We start from the raw sequence: 20,545 nt of genomic DNA, 5'->3' as shown, positions 1-20,545 counted from the left end.
GTGGCAACAGTGAAAGAACATTTAAGGAAATATTTACTTTCAATATTTTTTACTTTTAACTAAAATACTTGAATTTCGTTTTAAACATATATACCATGAATAGCAAAATTTCTAAAGAATTTGAAGCCTATGATCCAAAGTTTATAAATATAACATAATATCTCAAATTTCAATCGAATATTAAAAAATTTCCATTTTACCAGTGAAAGAACGTTGACCAGCAAAAGAACAGTTGTATTTTCCAGTGAAAGAATATATCAAATTTATATTAATACAGTGTCTAAGGATAACAAAAATGAAATTTAAAATGGTACAAATATTCCGAAACAATTTTGCAACTTACTATTATTCACATTTTCCTGATTACGCACCCAGAAATATTATATTTAATTGTACCTGAAACTTGTAACTTTTTTTCTGTTTATACTTCGTTCATTTGTAATGTTCATAACCCACCAAAAAATTAACAAATTATTTTTAGAAATAACTTTTATAGTGAATCGTTTTTTATCATAAACTATATTTTGAAGAAATGAGGAACTAAAACATATTTTTTTATAGTGCTGAAAGTTATAATTTGTGAAATATCGTGATAAATAATCAATTTGTTCTTTTACTTGTGTCAATTCTTTCACTGGTGCAACTACCCTATATTGAAATTTATCTTTATGGAAACCGATATAAATGTTTTTAATTTTACATATACTTACAACTTCCAGAGAACGCTAAAAAATACAGTAAAATAAGTTAGTTACTATTAAGTTCGAAGTAACAAAAGTTTAAAAAATTAAGAATTATGCACAGAATCATGAAATTTAGTTTCAGACTAATGATTTGTAAACTTTGATTTGAGACTAGTTGCTATAACCGTACAGTAGAATGTTTAATTTTTTATTAATTTTCTAAGCTTTGTACTATATCCAAAGTTATGGCAACATATTGTAGAGTTGTTGGATACAGATGCATAAATTAATAATATTTATTTTTAATTAGGTCACACTTACTAATTGGTCCCTATTCTAAAGAAAAGAATCCAAGAATGTAAGATGTTAATAATTCATAAGATTATATTATCTAAAAGTGTTTGTAAAATATACTAATAGTATGTAAAAATTAAATATCATCTTAATTCAATGCGATATAAACATTTTTATTTTTTCAAGTACTTACATTTTTTAAAAAAATCTGAAAAATTAATTAAAAAAATACGATTATATTATGTTCAGATTACCATGTGTTTATAAATTTCGACAATTACATGTATTGACATTTTTGGAAAAATAAGTATCGGCTGTGATGCATATATGAACATAAAGCTATTTGCACATATCCTATATTAACTTCAATAAAAATAAGAGAATTTTAATATATACACTAGTCCATAATAACTAGCTGTCTGTGGCATACTGTCTCGTTTTTGTCTTCAGGTGTTTATAAAAAATAGTATTTTCGATATTACCTATGTTTTTTATTACACTATTTCTTAAATCTTCTATATAAAATTATCCGTACACTTTAAAAACTGTACGTCATATTGAAGGACTTACAAAATCCTTATTTTATTTTAACTTTCTATCAATATTGAATAGATTTTTCAAATTAATTTCCATTTATTGATCTATTTCCATTTTTTAAAACATAATTTAATGTTGGTTTATTATATTATTCTTACTTCTGTTTGTTCAACCTGTAAAGGAAAAAACACAATGTCTTATGTAAGTTGCTGCTTTAAAAATAGAAATATAGTTTTCAGGGTCCATTCAAAAAATACGCAACGCTTTTTTGGAAAATTTAACCCCCCTACCCTATATGAAATGCACTATTGCATACATTAGCACCATTTTTTCTGCTGACTGTAAAAAATAGTTGACACCCTGCCCCTGTAAACGTTACGTATTATTTTAACGGCCCCTCAAGACATATTTTTAAAAGAGCAATTCCACGGGAAGTGATCTGAAGAATTTCGATGATTTTAGCAATATGAATAATACTTACTGAATTTGTTCCTTCATATACATGGAATAAAAATGTATAAAAGTTTTTTCAAAATTTTTTGAGTTACCGCTAACTCAAAATTTTGGTCGGTTTTTCAAAAAAGGAATATAACTTTTTTCGTTGTTAACCGATTAATATAATTTTTTTTGAAAAATAGGTACTCATAATAAGAAGCTCTTTAACCCATTAAGGAAGAGAGTTCAAAATTTGTACACAATGTTGAAGGACATATTTCAATATTAAAATGTTACAAGAAAAATTTTTGAATACACATCTCTTATGTTTCAAGAGTCCCTCTTTCGAATGGCGTGCTCAAAAAAACTAAAAAATGTTAAATAAACAATTTATACAACATTTTTTAAGAAAAAACACGATTTTTTAAGATTTTTTAATTGGTTTTCTTAATTTTTTTATAGCTAAACCCTTCAACATACCTTCTATTGTTATAAATATCGCGTCAAAAATAGTACGGCTACAAGATAGAACTATTTTGGGAATTAAATTTGTAAATGTCTACCAGAAAATGGCGACTAAAGGGGAGGTTACTGTAATAACGTGATACCAAGTAACTTCTAATAAATTAAAGTTCAATTTAATAATTAACAAAAGAGATTTATTAATATATATAAATGCACGGATACAAAATATACAATCGTTGAGAGTCGACCAGAGTTCGACATAAACTAAAGTAAAAACTATATACTGTCTTTCTATGTGTTAATACTACACAGGGTAGCAGCACTTGATAGAGAAGTGTGTTACGTCCGTTGTGATACCCGCTTACGTTCTTACACTTTTTCCTCCTAAGATTACTAATTATCAATTTTGTCGAAGAACGAATGTGATCAAATGTACGAAAATGAAGGTTAACGAATTTTGTCGAGTGTTGACGAAAAATATAGTATGACGAATAAAATTTACGAAACGACAAGCCAGTACTCTCGTGACTAGCGAATAAGAAACTTATATCTATTATAATCATAAAATTAATAACGGAGTGTTTTTATATCAAAATAAATATTTGTATTACTTTGTTTCTTATTGAATCAAGTGGAGTGTGATTTAATAAAGGATTGTTATATTAAAATCAGACTTTATGTATTTATTGTTTAAACTTTCTCACATAGCAATTTTATCAAATTGAATTGCTTTGTGAACCAATTTTTTATATATAAGAGACTTCTTTCCCTCAAATTTTTTCAAAAAAAATTCAAAATTGTTGAAGATACGCTATTTATTTATTTATTTATATGAAGATACGCACCATACTGCACAAGTCGTGTAGTAAAATTAAAAAATTTTGGGGGAAAGAAGTTTCTTATATAGAACTATAATCCCACGAAGTTTTGCGCAAATCAGCAGACCCTTTGCAAATCGTGATATTTCTGACGTGAAATACCTCATTATTCTTTAATTTAATTTCTTATTTACATTCGTGTTGTATCGTGAAGTTTTACAGTCCGAGACCTGATAAATAACGAGAGTATTAAATAAAGTATTGAAAATAATAATAATAATAATAATAATAATAATAATAATAATATTAAGTAAGTATTGAACCGCCGTTTTCTATCGTCGTCGATCCATTACGAACGTCGAAGGTATCCGTGGTTAGTATCTGGCTGGATCTCACCTGAGTTGTGATTATTATTCGATTTCGTGATTTGAGTCGTTTTGTTAATTGACCGACCGATACTGAATTCCCTAAGTTAAGGTCGCGTTACAATTTTGGCGCCCAACGTGAGGCCACGTTTTTGTGAGAGACGTCGTAATGGATTGAAGACGAGTGCTCACACGGGCGTGCGTGGTGGAGCAAAATTGCGTTCGTTTCCGTTTCCATTCACACGACCGCATGCTTTCGGAATCAGTCACGATGCGAAGTCTTGTTTTATTAGACCGTCAGACCACCGATCAAAAATAAAAAAAAAATTTAATGGTGTGTTTAGTGAAATAATTTGCAACGCAAAACGCTGTCATGGGACTGCGGCCTAAGAATGTGTTTATTTAACTGCGATGTAACTATTTTTATAACATAATATCCACGATAAAAGCATTTAAAATTCGGAAATTGAGATAGAAGCAAAATTGAAACTTTATGCTTTGTTCTATCCAATTGTCTCGATATTAAAAAAGAGAGAAAAACAAAGCAAGAGGTAAAATTTATCAAAATAGAAAGGAATGCGCTGCATCGGCAAAACGTCGTGTAAGCTCGAACTCGCCTACTATGAACCTTTCCCGCAACCCGAGTTCCAGGAATCATTGCTTGTAACTCGAGCTTCACATTTTCCATATATGAGGTAAACGTGTTGGCTAGTTGCCGATGAGACGCATTCTTTCTCCGAAATTTATTTATAAATAGACTTATAATGAATAAGTGATATTCCTAAGAATTGAACATCTTTTACCCCCATAATTGTCTACAAACTCTCCTACTTTTAATAATTCATTAGTATATAAGCCAAAGCTTTTTCAACAAAAATTGTCAAATGTTCCAGTGTGGTTTTATAGACCAGTAGTCATTGTAGAGCGACCCTTAAGTTATACAAAATTTATTGTATTCTTTCTTTAATCGGCAATTCAGTCCGCGTTGTACTCGATTATCGTGCAAGTATATTTTGTTATTTACTTAGAAACAAGTTTCTTTCCGTAAAAGGTGCAAGAAAAGCAAATTGACCCTTAGAATCAATAATTTTAAATGTATTAACTGTCGTATTTTGCGTGTCAAGTTTCATTAATTGTAGCTTTTCACTAATTCTTTCTTTAATCGTCAATTCAGTCCGCGTTGTACTCGATTATTGTGCAGGTTGCTTTTCTCACACTTAGAAACAAGTTTCTTTCCGTAATAGGTGCAAGTGACGATAAGTAACACTTAGAAGCAGTACTAGCTCTTGAAACAAACGCAAAAACCCTAAAGTTGTAAAAGTTACATAAGTTTAACATAACAAACTTTGTTAGTTTCATTTAATTGAAACAACATCTTGAAAACCAAACTTATACTGACCAGCGCTATAACCTGTATCCTACGACTAATCTGTAATAAAAGTAAGTAAGTATTTGTAAACATTATTTAAATATTTAATAAACATTGTTAAAAGGGAATATTATTATTTGTTGTTCACGCAAAACCCGTAGTTTTGACAAGTACAAACGATCCTACTTAAAAATAAAGGTCAAGCTTTACCAACTTGACTATAATCAGCCTACCATTCCTCCAAAATTCTATAACCTAACCTATAAAGTTGCCTTCTGCTCGAGATGTAACAGCTGATTTGGTGGCAGCGGTGGGATTCGTCGCTTTTGTTAGACAATTATAATAATTCCCGTTATGAAATACTACTTTCAAATTTCACAAATTATTAAAAGTGTTAATTAATAACTCAAAGTATTCTCTCTCTAACCGGCAATTCAGTTCGCGTTGTACTCGGTTATTGTGCAAGTTGTCAGTTTTAACACTTAGAATTGTTAGTTAGTTAGTTGCTCGATTTTATTAAAATATTACAAAATCCTGTAATTTAAGCTGTTTTTGCGCCGTCCGGCGAGTTTCAGCTTGAATTCAGAATAGTTCGCGCCGTCCGGCGGAACCGTTCAAGCAAAGAATTCATTTTTCTAATTAAGATAAATTGTGATATTATTATTGCGCCGTCCGGCGAATATTAATTGATCAAACGATAGTTTGCGCCGTCCGGCGAACCTATCATTTTATCTTATTCCTTCATAATTCACAAATATTCCTCAATAATTATAAGTTGTTTTTGAATATTTAAATTCTTAATAGACAAATTTTATCAAAATTTTAAAGTCACAAAATGCCTTTTTGCAGTTAAAAAATTATGTTTAATAAAATTCCGACATCAAAGAAAATTAAAAATCGAGGAGGAATAAAAGCACAAAGAAGATTTAATATCGAAACTTCATTAGAATCTGCAAAATTTGTAGCAAATCTTGACATTAGAATCTTGAATTATTTTGCAAATCTTGACTATAATCAACACAATTATCCCTACGTCGAATTAATATCGGGTCATTTTAATTCACATAGAGGTAACTTTTTAATAAATCACACTCTATCGATAAATTTAATTCAACAATCAGCAATAGCATCATTTGTTTCAATAGAACGCGATAATTCAATTATATCTCGACAAGGTGCAATTCGTACTATTGGGAGCACAATAATAAAATTTAGCGATTTTTCTTTGAGATTTGAAGTCGACGCCTCTCAAGTTGATTCAGAAATTATCGGTATATTAGGAGCACCATTTCTTGATCAAATTTTGAAACTAGATATTTTGAAAGAATTGCAATCATTTACGAAAGAGAAATTTGGAGACGTGAACTATCAATTCAAAGACGATTAGGACGTCGCGTAGCTAATTTCTTCCGAAATAATTTATTTAGAAGATTTCCTAATATTCATAGGATTTTCTCATGAATGAACATGTAAACAATGTTTCGTTCAATTTAGAATTTATCCTAACATTCATATATCCTCTAAAAATTTAAAAGATAATAGAGGACTCTTCCTAATCAATCCTTCTTTGGATATTAATTTAATAAACGAAGAAAAATTAACTCTAGATACAAAAATAAATAGATCCGAGAAACGTATATTCAATTTAGGATCATTCATTACTTCTGGAACTACAAAAATAATAATTGCTACTAAAACAATTAATTTCAGAACTTTCATCAATCCAAATCAACCTGAGTTAACAGGTGTATTAGGATTACCCTTCCTTAATACAGATCCTATAGAATTTACATTCTAATTAATAATATTTTCACTATATGTATTGTCTAATACTATTATCAACTCTTTTTATTGTGACATTATTTTCAATAATTTGGTGGTTAAGAATTTGGTATATAACCCAAAATTTTAAAATCAATAATTCAACAAATATATTGATCTAAAGTGTCACTAAAATTAAAAGCTAATTTGCACTTACATTAGAGTAATAACTAACACAAAGGATCTTATAATAAACTAATGAACTCATATTTTCAGTTCTTACTGAAATATAGCGATTTATATCCACAATCAACATTAAAATCTTCGTTTTTCATACATAACGAAGGCCTATTCATTTTAGATCCCTCGTTACCTATTAATATTTTTAAATAAACAGAGCTTAATTCATTTTTAGGAATAAATCGTACATTAAAATACTTTTTAAGAGACGTACCGTACGAACGCACCGATAAGCAAAAGTTTGCGTTAACTATTTAGTAATAGAATTCCAGACAATATTTTTCGACAATAAGTCAGATTTAATTGGAGTTTTAGGACTTCCTTTTTCTTTTGATATTATTAACGAATTATTTTAAATTAACATCAATATGAGTTGTAATAAAAGTAAACGTCAGATAGATCTTACGAACGGCGATGACAATAATGGGTGTTTTCGGCATTCGCCCTGAGTTAACTCCAGAGTCAGCAGTGGTGCTCACTCGATTTTAAATGTAATTTTTATTTTTCAATTCAGCTGTCAGTTGTCATTGGCGAAATCAGTAAACATCTCGCTCTTAATTGGTGAATTACCATAACGTGTGAAATGTGCTTTAAGTGCTAGAATATAATATTAAAAAAAAAAAAAAAATCCCTAGTTTTTCAATAAAGTTCCTAGAAATTTGTCAACAGATGACCCAGAGTTAACACTACTTCACTTGCAAGAGTAAAAGAAAAGGGTAATGTAATAACCTATAAGTGACAATTTAAAGTTAGTGGATTATACGTATTTTTAAATTAAAAAACGAAGCAAAAAGAGTAAAAAATGGAAGAAGGTATGTATGAAATAAAATCAAAAAATTGATGTTATTAAATTTTGTACTATTCACATCCTATAATTTATTATTTATTTTTCTAAGCCCTGTTCACAGGTACACAATTTCGCGTCGAAATATAAAATCGAGTGAGCACCACTGCTGACTCTGGAGTTAACTCAGGGCGAATGCCGAAAACACCCAATAACGTCAGAACCAGTGGCGGAACCTTCATAACCTCTATGAATAGAACCCTTCTTAACACTATGGTAAATTCTATGGCAGAATGTTTTGGTTTACAACAAGGTATAATGAATATTCCTTTTTATGACGGCCATAATATACCAGTAAATGACTTTATTGAAGATATTTTTAATGCTAAATTAACTATTCCAAAGCAATACGACGATCAGTATTTTTAATCTATTCTTGCTAAATTAAAAGGTGCTGCTAGAGGTAATATTCATGGTAAAAATTTTTTTGGAACCATTGACCAATTGATAAAACATTTTAAACAAAAATTCTCTTTATCCAAAAATGAAGAAATAGATAAAGTCATTGACAAAATGAAGTCAAAAGAAGCTGTAGGTCCATCATGTTCACCATACAACTCACCACTGCTTATCACTAATAATAATAACATAGTTTTAAAATTTTAGATGATAAAATCCATAATTTTTCTCCACTTCGACAAGGAAAAATGGTACCGATCTTTTCATCTACAAAAGGAAATATAGACAACATACCATACCCAAAAGGAATACTCAAGGAACTAACAAAAAAAAATTTAACCAAGAGGAATTAGTGGTTGCCTTATTCATTTCCTCTTTTATTTCATAATTAGTAACCAAAAACTAAAAACTTGTGATTTATAAACATCTCACTAATCAAGATGTTACACGAAAATAAATCTAAGAATTAAATAAATACCACACCAATTATTCCATATTAATCAGCTAGATGATGAAAACAAAAAATTAAACAACTAAATAATTTTATGAGTAAAAAATGTCATTAATCAATAAAAAATCATTATCCTTAAAAAAACTAAAATTTAAAACTAATTTTATTAATTAATAAACTAAAAATCATTTTAAAAAAATCACATTATGCATAAACAATCAAAGATGATTTTATACTTTCCGTTCAATTATTCTTATTAATAATAATTATCATCACAGCAAGAAAACTATATCTATGCTACTCCTTAATTGCAATTAAAAAAAAATTTTAATCTAATACAAAGAAAACTAACAAAATTAACAGAAGAAAAACTCAATGAAACCGAATATTTCTACACACGGAGAACAATGTAAAATCTAAGGAGGGAGGAAAGTTCCAAAAATCTGCAAAAATTTTAACAATTTTAAGACGGAAAACAACCTTTAATGACTTCCATCATGAAAGAGCGGCAAAAATTCAAATTCAAAATTAAAAATAGCTCTTGAAGTATGAAAGTCAAGCACAAAGCTATATAATATTAACCATACTAGCAATAAATCTCTAATTAACGCATTAACAATTAATACTAATCAATTAATTACATTGCAATTTGATAAACAAATTAATAATTAATACTAAAAACCCACTAACAATATTAATAATAAAATTATACCGATTATATTGTTTATATTAAATAAATAATATTGTAAAATAACATTTTATACATTAATAATGATATACATGGGACATTCCACGTCAACACAGACAGAGCTCTAAACAAAATTTGCCTTGATGGATTTAAACGTTCTAGGGCTTAAAAGATTCGTACATTCGTGTACTTTAAGATGCCGATGGGCGTTTTTGAAAATTTTTTATTTTTGATACCAATAGAGCTGTCAAAAGTCAAAAAGTCCAAAAATTTCAAAATACTTTTATGAATTAAGAGCTTAAAACGAGGTGAATTATTCTGCAACTCATTCTTTAACACTTTTTAGGGTCGCTGATTATAAATCTAAACTTTTTTAGGAAAAAATCAAAATGGCGGATCCAATATGGCGGCCAAAAGTTCAAAAAAGTAAAAAGAATTGTTTTTTTGTAAAAAATATTATTCGACAGTTTTTGAAGTCGCTGATGACAAAACTGATGTTATTTTTTAGAAATTAAAAATGGCGAATCCAAAATGGCGGATAAAATTTTTAAAAGAAGTTCAAAAATTTGTTTTTTTAGCGTCAAGCTTTCCATGGAGGTTTTTGAAGTCGCTTATGTCAATTAACCTTGTATTTTGAACATAATAATTAATTGAACAATTTTAAATTATTGATGATAATATGATCCTTATTAATAAAATCAGACTTTTGTCTGTACATTGCATAGAATTCAAAATTTCTATTATATTCCTTCTTTTTACACTCTAAGGAATGCGAAAATACTATTAAGAAAATTATGTGTGTATGTGTATATGTGTGTATGTGTGTATGTGTGTATGTGTGTATGTATGTCCGCAAATTTTCGACCGCGTATCACGGAAAAACGGTTCGATCGTTTGAAGTGAAACTTGGCAGTCTTTTAGGCATTAGCCTAACTTAAAATCCTAGCGATAGTAGATTAAAAAATATTAATATGGACGAAAGTTATGCCATTTTTTCAAAAATTCGAAAATTCGAAATTTTTAGTTTTTTCATATACTTTAGTGAATTGTACTTAAACTTGGTACAGGGTTAATTTTAGTGTTTCTTATTAAGATTCAATCGTCAGAATAATAAAATTTTGAATAACAAATAAAAAGTGTTAGATTTAAATATTGAAAAATTAAAAATTAAAAGTTTAAAAATTGAAATTTTTTTGTAATTAATTCTTATACGGTTGTATTTCTTAGGTCAACAATAAAAATTTGTTGTTGAAATTATAAGTTTACTTTCTTAAAAGCATTCTATTAGGTCAGAATATTAACAATATCCATATAGTTAATATGAGACTTTTGTCAGTATATTGCACAGAATTCAAAATTGCTATTATATTATATTAATTAATGATCAAAAAATGAAAAACTCAAATTTCATTCTGATGACTAAATTGTAATAAAAAATACTAAAATTAACCCTGTATCAAATTTAAGTAAAATTGATGACAATAATTATTTAAAAAGATTAATTTTGAATTTTAAAAATTTTGAAAATATATAGCACTAGCTGTCGTACCCGTCTTCGACGGGTTTTAGTTTCTACCAATACATTTAACAATGTTTCTACCAATCTGGAAAATCAAAAATACCCGGGAATTTAATTTCACCAGAAAATTAATAATTAGTTACCATTAGCTATTTCGGTAGTATGATTATACTATTTGAATAGTCTCCACCCTTTAGCAAAAAATCAAAAATTATCAAAAATTCGAGAAACCGAATTTCTTAAAATTTAACATTTTTTTCTTCTCTTTTATATCATTAAGCTTCATTATTTTTGTACTCTTCAAAAATACTTTACTTATATTTAATAGTCTCCACCCTTTGGTAAAAAATCTAAAATTATGGAAAATTAGCAAAAATTCAAAAAACCGAATTTCTTAAAATTCAACATTTTTTCTTCTCTTTTATGGCTTTTGGCTTTATTATTTTTGGGCTCTTCAAAAATACTTTACCTAATTTGTTATCTCCACCCTTTGGTAAAAAATCTAAAATTATGGAAAAATAGCGAAAATGCAAAAAAATGAATTTCTTAAAATTCAACATTTTTCCTTCTTTTTATGGCATTTAGCTTTATTATTTTTGTGCTCTTAAAAAATACTTTACTTATTCAATAGTCTCCACCCTTCGGTAAAAAATCTAAAATTATGGAAAATTAGCAAAAATTCAAAAAACCGAATTTCTTAAAATTCAACATTTTTCCTTCTTTTTTATGGCATTTAGCTTAATTATTTTTGTTTAATGTAGCAAATTTCTTACTTTACATACTGATCTTTAAATAAAAAACTTTAATAATTTTTCCTGAAAAGCTTGCTTAAAGATTAAAAATCACTATTTTCTTAGAAAAAAGTTGATCTAAAAAAACGAAAAAAAATTTCAAAATACGTCTTTTTTAAAAATTTTATTGTAGAAATGGGTTGTATTTATCTAAAAAAGTTAGCTAAGGATAGTTTTGCATTCATTTTACAAAAGATAAAAAATTTGCATTTTTTTGATTTTTCGAATTTTTTGGAAAAATGTCATAACTTTCGTTCAAGTTAATATTTTTTAATCGGATAAGGCTATTATTGTAAGTTACGTTAATACCTAATAGACTGCCAAATTTCACTTTAATTGGTTGAACCGTATTCAATTGATGCGCGAACAAAGTTTTGAATACAGACAGAGACAGACAGACAGAAATTTTTTTTTACATTTTTAGAATTCTAATGTCTCAAAACGAAAAAATATATAAAAATTTTCAAGTTTGGAGCAATGTACAGATAGTAATCTGATTTTATTAATATAGATAATGTTCGTTCACATTAATAACTTTTAGTTTACTATAGCTACACTAAAAAAAGTTATATGATTCAAGTAATTATAATTATTTGAAAAATAATATCTTATTTAAAAAGTTTTTATTTCGATCTAATAAGAATTTATTTCGTTTAAATAATTTTATTTAGTTAAATCAAATAAATCTTAATTGGATTAATTAAATAAATACTTGACTCTAATAAATGAATTTATTTAACACAAATAATTTCTAAATTTTATATTTTTTCATGGATTGCTTCTAAACTTTCTATAGTTGAGTATTACATGTTATTTATTAACATTTTAGCATAATTTTGCAAAAAATAATACTTTATAACTAAAATGGAAATATAAAAATATGGATAGCTTTTAAACTTTATATAATTGAATATTACATGTTATTTAGTCACATTTTAGCATAATTTTTCAAAAATACTTTCTTATAACGAAGATGTAAGTATAAAAATGTTTTGAATATCAAAAAATTGAAAAAATTATAATTGATACCAATTGCTATGAAGCTTAATTCAGTAGTATTTGTGGGCTCTCTGATTTAACTTTTAGAGATATCTTGATCAATGTAAAGACAAAAGTTAAACACGGTGTTTATTTTGGTTTAAAACAATTTCCGGCTTTGTCCAAATTTTTCCTGGTTTATTCGACGGGTTTTTTTTTAATAATACATTTAACAGGGTGTCTACCAACCAGAAAAGACGTAAAATATCAGGGAATTTAATGTAACAGAGAAAAACTGGATCTACTTGCTATACAATTAGTTCGAATTAGACTGTACTATAACTCAAAAAACTGGAGGAAATTTTAGATTGATTTTAATACATTATATTGATTAAAGTACTACAAATTGAGAAATATTGTTTTCTTCATTTGAATTAGTTAAAAATAACTAATTTGATAATAAAAAGTCGGTCACTGTTTCAAATGGTATTATTTTCCTAATGAAATAGACAATAGTAACTAACTATTATTTTTTCCCTGTCAAATCAAATTCCCGGCTATTTTCCGGTTTTCTAGGTTGGTAGATACACTGTTAAGTGTATTATCAGAAACTACAACCCGTCGAAGACGGGTACGACAGCTAGTAATTTATATGTTCATATAAAAATTTAAAAAACAAATGACTTTTGCCTTCGAGACAGTTTGTTTATCTTTCAAAAAACCTGACTGACGTATCTAAGATCAGTCATTTGTTTCTAAACATCTGTAAAGTTTCATTTTTTCACTTCATTTGTATTTCGTTGAATGCACATAATCATTTCTAGTAATCATATAATTATTAACAAAAAGTCATTAGTATTTTATTAATACTCAATTGAATTTTGTCATTTAGCTTCCTCTCCTTAGTTTCATTAGTTCCGTTAAGTTTTTTGTTCAATTTTGGTTATGCTTTATTTCAGATTGTTTAGTGAGTACTAAAAGGTGCACCCTTTTTTTAGTATTTGTATTATTTATAAGATTTGTGTGAAAAATAAATGTATGACTTTTAATTTCAATTGTTAATTTCGAAACATTCTCAGTCCAAAAAATATTTTTTTTCTTTTTTTGTAGCTGTTATCAGTAGTTGTTTTTAAAGTTGATCTATTTTCAAAGTTTAATATGGCTCCCAAAAAACGAAAATCTTCAGAAACTGTCTTCCATATAGACAGATGTGCAAATCCTTACGAAATTAAGGGTCATAGAGGAAAAAGTTTACGACCTATGTCCAAAATTATGTTGCAGGAGTTTCCTAATTGTATTGCAAATTCTAAAATTTGCAGTCTGTGTCGAACACGATTTTACCAAAATAGTAAAACATCTTCCATCAATGATGTGTGCATTGAAGCATCCGAGGTTTCTAATTCAATGAATTCCGAATCTGATTCTGATAATGATGATATGAGTTCACCTAAAAAAATCCACTTTTCTAGGGAAGAAGAACTAGAACAGCTTTTGAATGAACTAAAAAACAAATTTGACAGTTTGCCGGACAATGATCCGCTTCGTGTTAGCATACTTACAATTGCTCCAGAATGTTGGTCAATTCGTAAAGTTGCTAAAGAATTTAATACTAACAAAAATATGGCCGAAAAATCAAAATATTTAAGAGAAACACAAGGTGTTTTGGCAACACCATATCCAAAAAAAGGAAAGAAATTATCTAATGATATTGTGGATAAGGTTATAGAATGGTATGAAAATGACCCTTAGAATCAATAATTTTAAATGTATTAACTGTCGTATTTTGCGTGTCAAGTTTCATTAATTGTAGCTTTTCACTAATTCTTTCTTTAATCGTCAATTCAGTCCGCGTTGTACTCGATTATTGTGCAGGTTGCTTTTCTCACACTTAGAAACAAGTTTCTTTCCGTAATAGGTGCAAGTGACGATAAGTAACACTTAGAAGCAGTACTAGCTCTTGAAACAAACGCAAAAACCCTAAAGTTGTAAAAGTTACATAAGTTTAACATAACAAACTTTGTTAGTTTCATATAATTGAAACAACATCTTGAAAACCAAACTTATACTGACCAGCGCTATAACCTGTATCCTACGACTAATCTGTAATAAAAGTTAGTAACATTTATGTAATTATTTGTAAACATTATTTAAATATTTAATAAACATTGTTAAAAGGGAATATTATTATTTGTTGTTCACGCAAAACCCGTAGTTTTGACAAGTAAAAACGATCCTACTTAAAAATAAAGGTCAAGCTTTACCAACTTGACTATAATCAGCCTACCATTCCTCCAAAATTTTATAACCTAACCTATAAAATTGCCTTCTGCTCGGGATGTAACAGTATATTAGATTGTTGTTTTAATTTTACGTCGTTTTCGCTCAATTTTTTTTAGACCAATGACCAGGCATAGACAGAAATTTCAGTTTTATGTATTATTGAGCGAATCTTTACGACGATTTTGACCAGAATATAGCGCCAATGGCGTCGAACAGTAAGAAGTATACAGCGTTCTCGATCCCAGGTTTCGGGTTATTTCAGTTTAAGAGAATGCCCTTTAGACTGACCAATGCACCAATGACTTTTCAAAGACTAATTGACGCCCTGTTTGGACCTGCATTCGAACCAGTTGTATTTGGTTACCTCGATGACATTATCGTTGTGACCGATTGTTATGAGGAATATTTACGATAGTTGAGAATAGTTCTTACGAAACTCGCAATAGCAGGACTTTTGTTGTGAATCCGGAAAAGTACAAATTTGGATGGTGACTTATATTGGTTACGTTTTGGATAATAAAGACTTACGACCAGACCCAGACAAGATAGCGCCTGTAGTGAAATATCCAGCACCACAAAACCAGAAACAGTTAAGACGTTTTTTGGGAATGGTGGGCTGGTAGTCACGGTTTATTGTAAATGATAGCGACCTGAAAGTGACATTATTGCGACTATTGCATAAGGGCAAGACCTGGAAATGGGCAACAGAGCAAGAAAAAGCATTTCAGACTTTGAAAGAAAAATTGGTATCGGCACCAGTTTTGGCTATACCTGACTTGACCGAGGAATCAGAGGATGGTGAACATCCAATTGTTTACATCAGTAAAGCCCTGACACCAGCAGAGAAAAACTACAGTGTGACCGAGACCGAATGTTTATCAGTGCTTTGGGCCATAAAAAAGTTCCGTCCTTATGTAGAGGGAGCGAGTTTCAATGTGATAACCGACCATAGTGCGCTGAAATGGTTGAAGAATCTCAAAGAACCCTCAGGTAGACTTGCACGCTGGACCTTGGAAATGCAACAATGGGATTTCTAAATTGTCCATCGTAGAGGAATCCACTATTATGTACCGGATGCACTATCAAGACTTTTCGAGGATAAAGGTGAATGTGCAGCGTTTGAACTGATTAATGACCAGTGGTACCTAAGGAGAAAAGAGTTAGTAGATAAGTTTCACAACGCTTCCTGGGATGGAGAGTGGAAGATAACCGACTCTATAGACAAAGAGTAGACCCATTGATCAACCCGTTCGAGGATGAGGTGGAAAGTTGGAAACTAGTTGTTCCCGACGAGTACAAGGAAAGAGTGATGAGAGAGGCGCATGTGGAGATTTCGGCTGGTCACTTGGGAATCGAGAAGACCTATCGTCGTGTGACCAAGGACTATTACTGGCAGGGAGTTTGGTATGATGTGCAACAGTTCGTGAAATCTTTCCGGAGTGCCAATTACACAAAGTTTCGCAGGAAGGACCGATGGGGTTAATGGGCCATAGGATCGTTGAGCACCCCTGGGTGGTTGTGGCTGCAGATTGTATGGAGTTTCCACCCAGTCGAAGCCGGCTAAGAGTTTGCGGAGAGAAGTAGAACTAATCAGTTCGAGCTCGAGCCGAGTTCGAGCCGAGCTGTGTAAAAAGCTCGAATAGTTTCGAGTACTCGAACGTTTCAAGTACTCGAGTTAATTCGAGTACTCGAATTTTTCGACTACTCGATTTAATTCGAGTACTCGAACTTTTTTGAGCTCTTCAGTAAATTCGAGTTTTAAAGAAAATTCATATAATTTTCGCATATATTATATTTAGCAAATAGAAATACAGTTTGAAATTAAAGATTTCTTTACTTTATTGATTGAGTAATTCGAATAAATTCGAAATTTTCTACTTATTAATAGTTTTTTTAGTAAGTCAAAATCTCGAATCCATTAGAGTAGTTTAATTTTTCGAGTACTTGATTTCACTCGAGCACTCGAGTGACTTCGAGTACTCGAATTCACTCGAGTGCTCGAATTTAATCGAGTACTCGAATTTACCCGAGTACTCGAATTTTTCAAGTACTCGAAGTCACTCGAGTACTCCTGCATGTATTTGCTTATGACTGCTTAAGTTTTGTTCCAAATCACTCTACAGATCACATTTTTTACCAAAACGATTTTTTTTCTAAATCTTCGTAATTAAATTTTCTATTAATCGCTCGAATCCGGTTTTTGAAATTTCGTTTTTAAACATTTTTTTAATAACAATAAGTTTAAAAAAATAGTAAAATATATTTTTGTTCACCTTCATTGATTAAGAAAATTAATCTACTAATGGAAAAACAAATTATTATATTATTAAATTGTTTAAACAATAATTTTTATAATTTTTTTCATAAAATATACTTAGGATTAGAAATTTCTAGTTTTTTCGCAATACAATTTTTCATGAGTAAAACATCTACTGATGATAAGAAATAAACAATTATTTACTATAAAACTGTTTAAATAATGAATTTTTGTCATTTTTCATAGATTGCACTTAGGACTAGAGTTTCTAATTTTTCAAAGTGCAATTCTTAAAAAAATTAAAAACTATAAATTGTTTATTTAATTATTACGATGTAATGATTTTTTTGAAAGTTATTGTTTTTAAAAAAATGTTTAACAACAAAATTTTAAAAATTGGGTTTGAGGGATCGATATAAAATTTAATTACGAAGATTTAGAAAAAGGAAAAAGCGTTTTGGTCGAATAATTGTGACCTTTTTTAATTCGTAAAAATTGAACATATCGCTATAAGATAATTTTTCTAAATGATAATATCCTATTCCAGCTTAGAGAAAACACTTTAAAATCCCCGGGTGTTGCACACCCAGTGTGAGGATTGAGGATAGATTCATAAGTGTGCGCTTTAAGGGTTAAAGCAAGTATTTTTGACTTTATAGACAATAACTACAAAAAAAAATTTCAAATCGAAGAGATAGTTTTTTAAAAATCAAAAAAAAAACTCAAAAAATTTTGAAAAAACTTTTATACATTTTCATTCCATGTATATAAAGGAACAAATTCAGTAAGTATTATTAATATTGCTAAAATCATCGAAAATTCTTCAGATCACTTCCCGTGGAATTGCTTAAAATTCTTTTAATTGAAGGGCTACATAGAATAAGAGGACGAACGCGAGGCTTGGAAGGGATACTAGCAGTCGGGTAGCAGTGACAAGCCTTGAGCCGCTCGCTGCTACCTGACTGATATTATCCCTTTAAACCATGCGTTCGTCCCCTTATTTTATGTAGCCCTTCAATTTTTGTTTTATAGGGGTAGATTTCTATATTATCAAAATAACAAATTTTTGAATGATTCAGTTGAAAAAAGGTATTCTAAATCTTAAGAGTACCTACTACTTATAAATATTTTTTATTCTTACGGTTAAAATATTATAAATAGGTGGTTTCAAAACAAGGAGGAGTTTTTTAAAACACAATATTTCTGAATTTAGGAACTTATTTAAAATTTATAAAGGAATATTCACTAATAATTTTACGCCGCAGGCGGTATGTATTTTTTGTACAAAAATCGGAATTCTTAAACTTAGAATATTCTTTTATTAATGTGCAATATGTGTCTCGTATTAACAACAATTACCGTCAGGTCTGCATTAGAAGGTATTATATAAGTGCAACAGACAGTCAAAGATAGAATAAAAAAATTATTCATTTTCACTTCTATTTTACTGCAAAGTTGAATATTTCACAATACAAAAAATCTACAAAAGTGTTTCTTATATACCACTAACTTTTATGATTTTTCAATGTATCTGTAAAAGCAATATTTGAAACATGTTCTTCAATCGTGTTTCACGATAAATTTTAATTTCTCTGTAACTCACTACGCAAGTATTTCATATTTATTTTATTTATTTGTTTATACATGTGTAAATTGAACATTGACATGTAAGAATATGTGCCTTTACGCCAGAAAATGATATTTAAACTTTTATTTTTGTGTAATAAAAATTATAATATTAAACTTCATCGTTTCGGTTTATCTATTAGCTGTATGCTTTATTAGAAACATTTTTAAAAAATAAAAATTGCATTTTATAAGCAATATTTAATTAAAAAATTAAATCTACTTCAGGGACCCTTACACGAATTCTTAATAATAATATTTTATTTTATAGAATTTTAGAAGTTATTTTTCCTTATTTAGAAACGAGTAGATATACAAATTAGGTAAAGAAGGACATTCTTGTGAATTTTGTTTTGCAAAGAGAAAGAAATTCATGGTTAAATTTGAAGAGAGATAGTCTTTTTCATTGAAAGACAAAGTATAGAACAGTAAGACTCTCAGACGAAAATATTCTTATGAAAGTTGTAATTAAGTAGAAAAGGATAAACAATGTTAAACGAAGAAGTTCTTGTTATTCTTTCTTGATAGAGAGAGAAAACACTAGCGTTAAATCGTCAGCTATATTCCGAAATTATTGCCTGAGTCCTCAAAGTTTTCCTCAATAACAAAGACCCTATTGTACAAAGGGTTTGTATTGTCCATATTATATACTTCGATTATACAGTCGAACCTGAATAAGTGGAACCTGAAGGGACCAAAGTTCTTGTTCCACTTATAGAGGTATTTCACTTATCCAGGTCATTTAAGGTCAAGTTACTTATGCAGGGACCGCAAAGAAAGTTCTACTTAAAGAGGATTCCCACTTATCGAGGGACCACTTATCCAGGTTCGACTGTATATACAAAAGAATGTCTACACCGCCTAAATAAGAAGGAAATTTTCAGTTCATCATATCGTAGTATATTTTTGATGCGACTCGTTCTACGGTGAATTAAAACAGTTTTAATTCACTGATAAATTCAATCACTGAATGTGAGTGAATATAAAGTTAAGTACAAATTCCTACAAACAATTTTCAAAAAATTGAAATTTTTATCCCCGTAAATTGCTAGAAAATACTTTTATAAATAATATAGAATTAGTCCCGAAGGTTCGCACGACCAAAAAATCGTCATTTTTTACGATTTTTCACGAACAAAAACTTTAATCGACTTTTTCTCGAAACCACGTTTTTTCAACTGGGTGGCACTCTCATTTAGAAACTATTGCACTCATTAACACAAACCAAACAGCATTTTACTCTTAAAATGTCTCTTTATGGTGTAAACTACAACCAAAAAAATTAATTGTTATTTAAAAAGTTATAAACAATTAAAAGTGAAAAAAATTAAGAAGTCCGCTATTTTGTTTTTTTGTGAAAATGTTTTATTTTAGTTCAGACCATAGCCAATGTGATACAGAATAAGAAATCGTTTTGATTTTTGCTTTCAGATGATTCGTTTTCTATTAATCCTGTTACCAACCAACAAAAAGGACATTTTTCAGCAGCCATTCCAGCAGCCGACAATAACGGGGCAGTCTGGGTCTTTTCCACGTATTTTAAAAGAATTTTTTTTCATAGTGAAATTTATTTAAACATTTAAAAAATTTTACATATTATTACACATATATTAAACTAAATAAAAAAAATTATATTTTTTGTTGTTAATAGCGAAGAAATGGCGACTTGAAAAAAAATCTCGAAAATCTGCCATGATATCTTTAGTCAGAACAGACGGAATCAAAAAATTCAAACGGATTATTAA

The 20,545-nt window shown here is 29.1% G+C and overlaps 1 long non-coding RNA gene across 1 annotated transcript; it reads right to left on the bottom strand.

The window, feature by feature from the left end:
• Nucleotides 1-709: 709 nt before the first annotated feature.
• On the bottom strand, nucleotides 710-18,691 carry LOC122509041. The gene is made up of 5 exons (XR_006302281.1): nucleotides 18,534-18,691; nucleotides 1,673-1,687; nucleotides 1,171-1,185; nucleotides 1,005-1,019; nucleotides 710-725 (listed from the first exon to the last, which is right to left on the bottom strand). It is a non-coding gene; the product is annotated as an uncharacterized LOC122509041 (long non-coding RNA).
• Between the last annotated feature and the right edge of the window lie 1,854 nt (nucleotides 18,692-20,545).

This window comes from Leptopilina heterotoma, unplaced genomic scaffold (genome assembly GCF_015476425.1).
Source record: "Leptopilina heterotoma isolate Lh14 unplaced genomic scaffold, ASM1547642v1 Lhet_115, whole genome shotgun sequence".
Classification (NCBI taxonomy): Eukaryota; Metazoa; Arthropoda; class Insecta; order Hymenoptera; family Figitidae; genus Leptopilina; species Leptopilina heterotoma.
This window is presented reverse-complemented; position numbering and strand designations above follow the sequence as displayed.